Source organism: Panthera pardus, unplaced genomic scaffold, assembly GCF_024362965.1.
Source record: "Panthera pardus isolate Hobbes unplaced genomic scaffold, ASM2436296v1 HiC_scaffold_2, whole genome shotgun sequence".
Lineage (NCBI taxonomy): Eukaryota > Metazoa > Chordata > Mammalia > Carnivora > Felidae > Panthera > Panthera pardus.
This window is the reverse complement of record NW_026526765.1, coordinates 116,874,474-116,886,924: the sequence shown is the minus strand read 5'-3', so window position 1 is coordinate 116,886,924 and position 12,451 is coordinate 116,874,474.

Here is a 12,451-nt window from a genome sequence, read left to right as displayed (position 1 = left end):
TCCAATAGGGTGTGTAGGTGTTTTATATGGTTGCTCCTCACATTCTAATTTGTATTATCTAATGACCTATGCATATTAGCTGTCAGTATATATTTTTGGTGAGGTGTTTGTTGAGATATTTTTTCCTTTTTTAAAAACCAGTTTTTATATTGAAGTATAGCTGACACACACTATTGTATTCAGGTGTATGGTTTATAGTAGAGTGATTTGACATCTTTTATGTTATGCTGTGCTCACCACAAGTGTAGCTCCCATCTGTCTCTGTACAATGCTATTACACTATGATTAATTAGATTCCCTTTGCTGGACCTTTCATCCTGTGACTTAGTTATCGCACAACTGGAAGCCTGTACGACCAACTCCCTTCACCTATTTTGACAATCCCTCTTTCTGCCTCTGCTCTGTCACCTTTCACTTTGTTTTCTGTATTTACAAGTCTGTCTCTGCTTTTCTGCTTTTTATTGTTGGGTCATTTGTTTTGTTTTTTAGATCACACATAGAAGTGAAATATAGTGTTTGTTTCTCTGACTTATTTTACTTAGCACAATACCTTCTAGGTCCATCCATGTTACTGCAAATGGCAAGATATCATTCTTTTTATGGCCGAGTAATATTCCATTTGTGTGTGTGTGTGTGTGTGTGTGTGTGTGTGTGTGTGTGTGTGTGATGTTATACATAACCATACATCTGTATACACACCATATCATCTTTATCCATTCATGTGTTGATAAACACTTGGGTTGCTTCCATACCTTGACCATTGTAAATAATGCTGCATTGAAAATGAAAGAATATATATCTTTTTGAATTTATGTTTTCATTTCTTTGGATAAATACCCAGTAGTTACATTACTGGGTCATATGATAATTATCTTTTTAATTTTTTTGAGGAACTTCAACACTATTTTCCACAGTGGCTGCACCAATTTATATTCCCAACAACCATGTGTGATGTTTCCTCTTTCTCTACATCCTCTCCAACTCTTACTATTCATTGTTCTTTTGATTCTAGCCATTCTGACAAATATAAGGTGACACCTCACTGTGGTTTTGGTTTGAATTTCCATGATGATTAGTGATGTTGAGTATCTTTTCATGTGTCTATTGGCTATCTGTACGTCTTATTTGGAAAGATGGTCTATTTAGGTTCTCGGCCAATTTTAAATGGAATTATTTGGGGTATTATGAATTATTTTTGGTATTATATAGGTTCTTTGTGTTTTGCATGTTAATCCTTTATTGGATATATCATTTGCAAATATCATCTCCCATTCATTATGTTAGCTTTTTGTTGAGTGTTTCCTTCATTGTGCAAAAGCCTTTTATTTTGGTGTAGTCTCAATAGTTTATTTTTGCTTTTGTTTCTCTTGTCGGAGGAGATATATCAGGTCTCATATTTAGGTCCTTAATCCATTTTGAGGTTTGTGTGTGTGTGCGCATGTGTGTGGGGAGGGGGGGGCAGTTAGGAAAGTGGCACAGTTTCTTTCTTTGCTTGTAGAAGCCCAGTTTTTGCAGCACTATTTATTGAAGAGACTGTTTTTTTCCCCCTTGTATGTTTTTACCTCCTTTGTCATAGATTAATTGACAATATATGCATGGGTTTGTTTCTGGACTTACTCTCTTCTATTGATCTATATGTCTATTTTTTAAAAAACTTTTAAAAAAGTTTATTTTGAGAGAGAGGGAGAGAGAGAATTAGAGAAAGAATCTCAAGCACGCTCTGTACCATCAGTGCAGATGGTGGCTCAAACTCACATGGGGTTGAACTCAAGAACAGTGAGATCATGACCTGAGTTGCAATCAAGAGTCTGATGCTTAACTGACTGAGCCACCCAGGCACCCCTATATGTCTATTTTTGAGCCAGTACCATTTCGTTTTGATCAGTGCAGCTTTGTAGTATATCTTGAAATCTGGGGTGCTGATATCTGTTTTGCTCTTTCTAAAGATGGCTTTGACTTTTGGCATCTTTTGTTGTTTCATACAAATTTTGGTATGAGTTCTAGTTCTATGAAAACCACTATTGGTATTTTAATCAGGATTGAGTTGAATCTGTAGATTGCTTTGGGTAGTATGGATATTTTAACAATATCCATCCAATTCATGACCATGGTATATCTTTCTTTCCATTTGCTTGTGTTGTTTTTAATTTCTTTCACCTTTATTCCCAGGTATTTTATTCATTTTGGTGCAATTATAAAGGGAATTTATATTATTCCTGTTACTTCTTGATGAGGGTATAAAAATGCAACATGTTTTTATATATTTTGTATCCTGCAACTTGACTAATTCATTCGTTACTTCTAACAGTTTTTTGTTAAGAGGTCTTAAGGGTTTCCTGTGTCAAGTGTCATGTCATCTGCGAATAGTGACTTTATTTTTTGCTACCAATTTATTTGTCTTTTTATTTCTTTTATTTGTCTGATTGTTATGAGTAGGACTTGCATAAAAGTTGAATAAAAGTGATGAGAGTAGACACCTTTGGTTCCTGATCTTAGAGGAACAGCTCTCAATTTTTCAACATTAAGAATGATGTTAGCTGTGGGTTTGTCATAGATGGCCTTTATTATGTTGAATTATGTTTCCTCTAAACCCGGTTTGAGAGTTTTTATTATGAAATGCTGGATTTTGTGAAATCTTTTTTCTGCACCCATTGAGATGATCATACGATTCTTTCCTTTGTTTTGTTAATGTGGTCTATCATGTTGGTTGAATACTGAACCATCCTTGCATCTCTGGAATACATACCACTCATTCATTGTGAATGATCCTTTTAATGTATTGTTGAATGTAGTTTGCTAATATTTTGTTGAGGGATTTTTGCACCTATGTTCATCTATCTTGATCATGCTTTCATGGGTCTTTTGTTTTCTCAGTTTCTATGCCTTTTATTTCCACTCTTAAATATTGCCTTCCTTCCACTAACTTTAGGCTTTGTTTTTTTTTAGTTCCTTTGGGTATAAGCTTATATTGTTGATTTGAACTTATTTCTTTCTTTTAAGTTTATTTATTTAGAGAGAGATAAGACAATTGTGCCCTGGGGAAAGGGCACAGAGAGAAGGAGGGAGAGAGAATCCAAAATAGGCCCTGCACTTTCAGCACAATGCCTGATGTGGGGCTTGAACTCAAGAACCATCATATCATGATCTGAGTCAAAGTAAATGCCGAACCAACTGAGCCACCCAGACATGCTGAGCTTTTCCTTATTTCTTGAGGTAGGCCTGGATTGCTATAAATTTGTCTTTGAACTGCTTTTCCTGCATCGCAGAGATTATGGACTGTTGTGCTTTGATTTTCATTCTTCTTCATGAATTTTTTTTCACTTCCTCTTCAATTTTTCCATTGACCAATTGGTTGTTGAGTAGCATGTTGTTTAGCTTTGTTTGTTGTTTATTTGTGTGTGTGTGTGTGTGTGTGTGTGTGTGTGTGTGTGTAGTGTGTGTGTGTGTGTGTGTGTTTGAGGTCTTTTTTTCCAGGGGAGCCTATGATTGATTTGTAAATTTATACCATTGTGGTTGGAAAAGATGCATGATAGAATTTCATTCTTCTTAAATTTATTGACACTTATTTTGTAAATTGACATGTGATCTGTCCTATAGAATGTTCTATGTATGCTTGAAAAGAATGGGTATTCTGGTTTTTTTTTTTTTTTTTTTATGAAATGTTCTGTTTGGCTCTATTAAGTCCATCTAGTCTAAAGTATTGTTCAGTGATGCTGTTTGCTTCTTGATTTTCTGCCTGAATGATCTATCCGTTGAAGTAAATGGAGGCATTAATTTCTGCAACTATTAGTGTATTACAGTCAGTTTCTCTCTGGGATGAGATAGTTTCTGCACTATTGGGATGGTCGGAGCTGAAGTGGGCATGGGCTGGGGTGATTCCAGGACTCGCCACATAAAGAGTGCCCCATTTGGACAGCTGAAGCTGAAGTGGGTGCATGGTAGGGGTTCCCAGGGCTCTCCATATAGAGGTGCCTTGGAAGGATAGCTGAAGCTAAAGTGGGTATAAGCCAGGAGGTCCTGGGGGTCTCCACACAGAAAATACCCTGGCAGGCTGGCTGAACCCCAGGCAGATAGGGGCCAGCATGTTTTGGGGTATTCCGGGCAGGGAGTGCTTTGTTGGGGTGAATGGAGCCGAGGCAGGCATGAGCCAAGAGGTCCAGGAGTGATCTGAGTCCAGGGTACCCTAGCAATTAGTCCAGAGCCAACGTGGTATGGGTCTAGAGTGTTCTGGAGGTGCTTTGCACCTGTGTCACCTTAATGAGATGGCTGGAGCTATAATGAGTGCTGACCAGGGGTGTGCTGGTGTGTGCTGCACTGAGGCCACCTTAGTGGGAGGGCTTGGGCTGGTGTGGGCGAGGGGCCCCAGAGCTGGCCAGTGATAGTGCCTCGAATCTGTTCCCATGTACACTATTAAGGTGCACAGGGAACTTAGATTGGGTGCTTAAAGCTGCGAGAGCTCCAGCAGCTCCTCCACCGTTTGGCAGACTCTAAGGCTTTTTCCTTTATATTCCAGATGCCCTCTTAAACTGAGGCTTTTATTCTATGCCCCAGGTCAGATGAATCTGCTCACACCCCTTAGTACTATTCTTCCCCATTGGAGTTTGCTGGGTGGGAGGTGAGGCCGCCTCCCTTGTTACCTTGGCTGAGACATACCCTCTTGTCATTCTGTGGTCTTTTGTTGTGCAGAAGCTGTTCAGTCAGTTCTCAGTTCCTCTTCAGGGAGAATTGCTCTATAAGTGGCTGTAGACTTGGTGTGTCCCTGGAGGAGGTGGATTCAGGGTCTTCCTATGTTGCCATTTTGGTTCAGAACCCTGTTGTTTTTTTTTAATAGATTGATAGGAACTGTATTTTCTTTTTTTATTTTAATATTTTATTTTTGAGAGACAGAGAAAGAGAGAGAGAGAGAGAGAGATGGAGTGTGAGCAGAGGAGGGGCAGAGAGAGAGAGGGAGACACAGAATCTGAAACAGGCTCCAGGCTTTGAGCTGTTAGCACAGGCCGGATGCAGGGCTTGAACCCATGAACCATGAACCATATGAGATCATGACCTGAGCCAAGTTAGACGCTTACCTGACTGAGCCACCCAGGAGCCTCGAAACTGTATTTTACAGTGGGCAAATATCTACTCCCTTATCTCTGAAATATGCTTTGCCTATGGTTCTTGTGACTCTAATGCTTCCTTCTTTACTACTTGGGGTGTGCGCCATTACCCCTGAGTGTGCTCCCCAGGATCCTCTCCACTGCTGGAAGAGTTTTGATCTGCACTCTCCCTGTGCCATTCCCTCCATAAAGGCCAGGACACACTGATGACTAACGGTCTGTCATATCCAGTAATATCTAGGTCATAGTTCTCCCCCCCCCACCTCTCTCTCTCTCTCTCTCTCTCTCCCTAGCTGCCCTACTGGCTCCTCAAACTCATTATGTCCTGAAGCAGACCTCTTACCTTTCTCTTTTCCTCCCCCTGAGCCCTAATCTCATTCCTTCACTATCTACCTCTTTTCATACTATTGCTTATCATCTTAGCTATTAACTGTTGGCTCTCGTGCTAGTCTCTGAGTTATACTGATAACACCACTTCAGTTTTTCCTACACCCCCAGTTCAGGCCCTCATTCTCTTTCCTGGACCACTTCAACAGCTTCCTAAGTAAGGTCCCTGTTTTCAATCTTGTCTACCTCACATGTGTCATTTGTACAGTTGCCAGAATTATCTTTGAAAATGCAATTCCATCTGTGTCAATTCTCTTCTTAAGAATCTTCCAGCAGTACTCCATTAACTGCTGAGTGACACCTAAATCCTCTAAATGGCCCTCTGCAGTCTTGGCCCTGCTCTTTCCCCAGCACTTGGCCAATCCTAGCCAAAAGCCTTTCAACAAAATCAAACTACTAGTGGAGCTCGGAGGTGGGTGGGGCTTCTCAACATGGACCTTTGCTCATGTTTGTGCTCATCTGGCTACCCCCATCTGGCTTCCCTTAGGATTGAACTTCATTTCATCCATTCCAGAAGATGAGATGCTCTAACTCTTTACACCTATAATAAACTACACCTATCTCTGCCATTGTATTAACCATGTTCTATTGCAATTACCTGTTGGAATTACATTTTTTATTAGACTCTTCTCCTTGGGGTTATGATATCTTGTTTATCTGTGTAGCTTAATTACTGAGACATAATCAAATACAAACAATGGTTTGGTCAAATACCTATAGGAAGGCAAATAATACAGCATTTTATTTTGTGGGTAGATAATTAATGTAGTGAATAAATGTAATGGCCTATCTGTGTGAATCTGTGCCATTGTGGACACTAGTGAGACTTGGCGTGGGACACTTCTCCCAGCACCTGCAGAACTGTGGTACCACAGACAGAAATGTTGAAAGCTCTTTGAGTATGAATTAAAACTTGTTATTCACACCTTCCACCTACACTTGAGTAGACACATGAGTTTTAGGTACACGAGGGGGAAAAAACCACAACGAAATAAGGCTGATCTTGGAGATTCAGAAGACCTTGTTTTAGTCTTGATCTTGGAGTAACTTTCTGTGCAAATGTGGGGAGATAAAAACACTTCCCTGATCATGCAAGAGCCTGAGAAAATTGAAATGTCACCACAAACTATAATAGTCAATTGTTACTCATTACTAGGATAGTTGTTCCATCCAAAATGTTGTTGTGACTAAGCAACATAACAAGCAGGTGAGAAAGGACGTCATTACACTTTAACTTGGAGCCATATAATTTTATTATCCACCAAGGCAGCAGAGTTTTAATGTGTAAATGAATCCCCAGTTCGGATATAAAATACAGTAAAAAAAAAATTTACAACCTTTGTTTCCAGGTTGTGTTCTTAGGCAGCTGGGAAGCACCCACCATTCTGACAGGCAGAATCATGAATTCAGAGATGATTACCTGAGAGAGAAGGATCTGTTAGTGGGGTATTGAGGCTATGCGTGTGTGTGCATGTGTGCATGCATGTGTGTGTGATAGGTTAAGAAGAATCCATCATTTGTTTAATGTGGGAGAAGAGGGAAAAATGTAATTGCCATTCTTGCAAGATTCAACCGTATGGCCCTCTGGGGCCATCATTGGAGACTGATGGGAGTTAGTTAACCGTGCTTGTGCTGGTCACAGTGAAGAGCTGTTTTGAGCCACATTTTATTTGTGAAATGGCACATTCTTTTTGTACTTTGGAAGACCTCAGCTTTTGAACTGAGCTTTCTTTTCCATGATGAACACTTAGAATTTCTATGACATTTGTCAGATCTTCAATGAATATACCCATCTTTGAGCGTCAGCTGATTCCTTCATCAACAAGCATGTCAGATGTAACTAATTAACCTTTCTGCCTTTCCAAAAAGGAATGAAAAGTAAGCAATATCCCTCATCTTGTCAGGAAATGAAGGGCTGAAAAATGGAGGCTGCCATTGAATAAATGTCCCACGGAATGAAGAAAACAACCCTGGTGTCCTAGCCCTGGTGTTCTTCCTGTTAAGAGTTCCATCATAGGCTAGGGAACCATGCTGCAGGGTACTGAGCAGTACTGCTTTGTGGCTGCCTTGTAACACGACCCACCCCACTTTCTTTCCTGCAGAGAAATAGGTGCTGTTTAACATGCATTTGTTTGCTGCTGTCTTTGATAAATTCAGGCTGACTGTTCATAAGGTACCTGCACTTGCAGTTGGAAACCACTAACCTAGATGAAATATGACTTTCAATTATGCCACAGTCAAAGAAGCTGAAATAAGAAAGTCAAAGTTGGGGGGGGGGGAGTCAAGTATCTTTTTTTTTTATTAGAGTGACTTGGACATGGAGAATAAATTCCAGCATTCACACCTCACACATTCCCCACCAATCCGACTATTCACCCACCTCTAATTTGTAGTTGTGCCTCTCCACTGCCCACAGAGTCTCCCCTTCTAGATTGTGGACACCAAGGCAAATGAAAATGCCAATCTTGTAGCATCCTTGTCTTGCTGTATTAGGCGTGGGTTTAGCTCTGAGTGATTTCTTTGGGGAACTGCTTGCCTTTCCAAAGAACATCCACGGGAAGGTTTGCCTCACCTCTTGTTTCAAAGTGGAAGGGTTGAAAATAATAGCTCTTGTCACTTCCCTTTGCCTTGTTATGGGGAATATTTAGTGCTAGAGCTGGGATGTGGGGGTAATATCTTGGATGTGATAATGTTGCTCCTTGCATCAGTGAACATGGTATTGATTGTAAGCTGTCAACCTTTCTGCATGCTCTGCAGAGTCCCAGAAGGCTGGCTACTGCTGGGAGGTAATGCATCAGGCAGGGACACATGTGTTCTATTAACTAAGGTTGCAATCTAACCTTGGTGGCTTGCTCTTAAAGCATCTTGGCTCACTAGTTCTGAGTTTTTTTTTTTTTTTTTTTTACTTCTTGACTCCTCTGAGCAGTCCTGTGATGCCATATACCAAGGTCCACTTGACTCAAACTCCCAGTGGCAAACTGCTCATCTTGTAAGCTTCCTGGGGACAGAGGCTGTGTCTGTCTTCTTCACTCATTTATTTCTTCATTCATTCAACAAATATTTATTGAGCACCTACTAGGAGCCAGAGACTTCTCTATGCTCTGGGGATACAAAAGTGAACTAAATAATGCCTTGGGAACTTAGGGTGGTCAAGAAAGGAACACTCGAGCTGAATTTATTAAAATATTCCCTGTGCCTGGACATGAATATTTGCTAAGCTATGGAAACCATAATTCCTCAATTGAGTCATTTACAGCATACCTATTGGAGAATCTCTGATGTGTAAACTCATTAATGATCATTATTACCTCGTATATCCTGCATGGCTGTTCTCCACCTTATGTCTCCTTATTTCTCTTGGTCCACCCTCCCGTTTTTCCTAGTCCAGCATACCAGAATATTGTAAGTCCCATGCCATGTACTTTTTTTTTTTTTTTAACCTTTGCATGTACTATCTTGACACCTGGAACACTCTTTTCCTTTCTCTTCCCCTGGATAATTCATTCCCTATTTATCTTTCAAGATTTGCTTTAGGAGTCCCCTCCTTTCAGTAGCTTCTGGACTAGGTGAACCGGTGTTACTTGGCATTCTTCTGGGACCCTGAGATACCCATGAGACCTATTTTATAGTCCTAAAAGAACAATAGCAAGAAACATGCATGGAGTACTTATTGTTGGTCAGGAACAATTCTAAAATGTTTTAAATCATTCAGTCTTCATAGCAATTTTATGAGATAGGTGCCATTTTGTCCTTATTTTATCAATAAGGAAATGGAGACCTAGAGGGGTTAAGTAATTGACCAAGGGTCATTCAGTTTATTAAGTGGTGGGAACTCTTTGAAACCAGGCAGGCGCCCTGGGCTCTTAACCATGACATTGTACTGTTAATACTGCCTGTGAATTTGTCTGTATCCCACATGACACTGTAAGCCCTTTGAGGACAGGGAGTATTAATATTGCTTCCCCAGACCACCTTGCAGATGGTCTGAGCAGATAGTATGTGATCAATCATTCAGTGTTTATTGAATGAATAAATGAATGCATGAACATGACTCAAACTGAGCACCTGTTTAGAATGCTAAAACAGTGCCTTTCCTTTTACCAATGAAGCAGCCTCCTCCCATCACTTCTATGCCAGCCTTCCTGGGTTCTCTTTGACCCACATAAGAATTTACTACTCTCGCTGGGGTTGGGGGGGGAGTGTATCACTAGCCAATCAGTGCAAGAACTCCAGTACTTGTGGTTGGTCCCACTTCCCTGTGGTCTCTAGGTTTCTGTGCAAGGCTGAGTTTGGGAGAAGTACTGTCTCCTCTCTGATTCAAACCAAATGCAGCAACCTAAATGACAGGGTTCACAACAAAGAGTTACGAGTTGGGAGGAAAGGAGCTGTCCATCAAAAAACCAAGGTTGGCTTTTCAGGGAATTAGGGATAGGGAGTGGATTGGGAATGTGGCAGTTATTATGCCCGTTTCTTTCCTGGCAGTGATCATTGTTGTGACAACGTCTAAGGCAGGAATCAGCAGAGATGGCAGATCACCTTGTTTGGCCACCAGCAGTTTAACCAATGGTGCGTGGAAGGTCTAAATTGGAGGATAGTTAAACAGTAATAATAAGGTCAGGGTTAGGGGTTAGAGATCTCTGTGAGCCACTTGACTTTGCACTCTGTTTTAGTGACAGATCAAATTTGTATTCCTTGTCAGCTGTCAGGCAATATTTGTTTGCAGAGAGATGGTCTGTTTGAATCCTCACTAGTGGAAAAAGAAAAAGACAAAGTAGCTATGCATTACTCACTACAGTGATGGAAGTACAGGATCCGGGACAGGACAGATCTCGATGAAACTTCTGTCTGCGTAACACTAACTGTGTCACTGAACCTTTTTTAGTAGGCTTCTCAACTGTAAAAAGGGAGTAACATGTTGATCCATCAGGTGATTGTAATGATTTTAAAAAGTGCCTATACTGTGCTTGTGATATAATAAGTGCCCATTAATAGTAGCTTCCTTTTATTCTTGCCATCTATTTTGCACTTAAACACAGTCTTTGGATATGGGGGCTTAATAAATACTTGTTACTGGAGCGCCTGGGTGGCTCAGTTGGTCTAGCATCTGACTCTTGATTTTGGCTCCTGTCATGATCCCAGGGTTGTGGGATCGAGCCCCGCATTGGGCTCTATGCTGAGTGTGGAGACCATTTGGGATTCTCATTCTCTCTCCCCCTCTCCCCCTCTCCCCCTCTCCCCCTCTCCCCCTCTCCCCCTCTCAATAAGAAAACATTCTTGTTAATGAATGAAAGAAAGAAGGGCTAGGCTAGTTCTGGCAAATGGAAAATGTGTTTCTGACAGAATGAAAGAAACCTCAACTTCATGCTCCCATGCCATATCCATTCTCACATACGTTGTTCTCCCTACTGGAAATGCCATATCATGTTTTGAGTGTTGACTGAACCACTTTAATACTCTATTTAGAGGTCATGTAGTCTGAAAGGTTGTTTTCGTATCCATCCTCATTAACTATTTCCTTATTAATTATTAATTAATTACATGCTGCTCCTATATGGCTGTCATCTCCTGGAGGGTGGGGACGAGTGGCTTTATCTCTGTGACTCCAGCCCCTTGTTGGGGCCTGGCTGCATGATACTTGCCAGGCACTCACTTTATGATTAATATTGATGAACTTATGGGTCAATATGGGACTTGTTTGCTAATCAGTAACTTCCAACTGTATATATAATGTGAGATGAGATAGAGGATAAGAATGCTGACCAAAATGTCTGGTTCTGTCACTTGTGAACTGTGTAAACTTAGTGAAGTTACACAATCTGCCTCCATTTCCTTATCTGTAAAATGGAAACCATAATAGTACCAGCATTTAGAGTTTCAGGCATAAATGAATTAAGAGATGGGAAATTTTTGAACACAACCTGGCCCGTAATAAGAAGGACTCATTAAATGTTAGCTACTATCATGTATTAAACAGTATTTCAAGAATTCTGTCTTTAGAGTCAGATATCTTGAGTTGGAGTCCTGGTTCTGTCTCTTACTGGCTATATGCCTGTGGCTACGTTGACAACTTGAGTCTATTTCCTCATTTCCAAAACGAACATAATACTGGCATTAATCTCAGGGGCTTAAAGAAGGAAGATAATGAGAAATTACAAGTATGTCTTCATAGTGAGAATTGTTGCTGTTGCGATTTTTATGGTGCTTCAAACTTACCAAGCAATTATAAGTAAATAAATTTCTTGTGCTTCTCACAGTAATTCTGTGAGCGAGGACAGATTGTTTTGTGACTATTTCACAGGTGACGACGTGACTGATGCACACCTTAAGTGACTTCTAGAAGTTTCTTAATTACTTTTCAGTGGAGTCAGGGGCAGGATCCACATTTCCTATTTCCCAGTTCCACATTCTTTCTATGACAGGCAAGTCATTCCAAGGGAAAGCAGTTCCTGAGGCTTGACTTAGAAATAGGGGAGGAAGAGATGGGTTAAGCTCTGACAGATACCTAGTGACTCAGGGGGCAGTGTGAATGTTTCCTAGGGGTGAAGTGGTGATTGCAGTATCTTTGGTGGTACTGTTTAAAACACACTGCCTTGGGGTGCCTGAGTGGCTCAGTCAGTTTAAGTGTACGACTCTTGATTCCAACTCAGATCACAATCTCACAATTTGTGAGTTTGAGCCCTGTGTTGGGCTCTGTGCTGAGAGTGTGGAGCCTGCTTGGGATTCTCTCTCTCTCTCTCTCTCTCTCTCTGCCCCTCCCCAACTTGTGTGCTTGCTCTCTCTCAAAATAAATAAAAAACATTAAAAAAAACCCCCACACCTGCCTCATCTACACGTCCGTAATGGAGTCAGATTAGGAAGAGGGCTCACTCAGGATGTGGACTATAGTGTCACCCCCAAAGCTTTGCTATTAGGCTTACTAGGGCTCTCTTGAGCCCTGCAGACAGTCAGCAGAGTGAATAGACAAG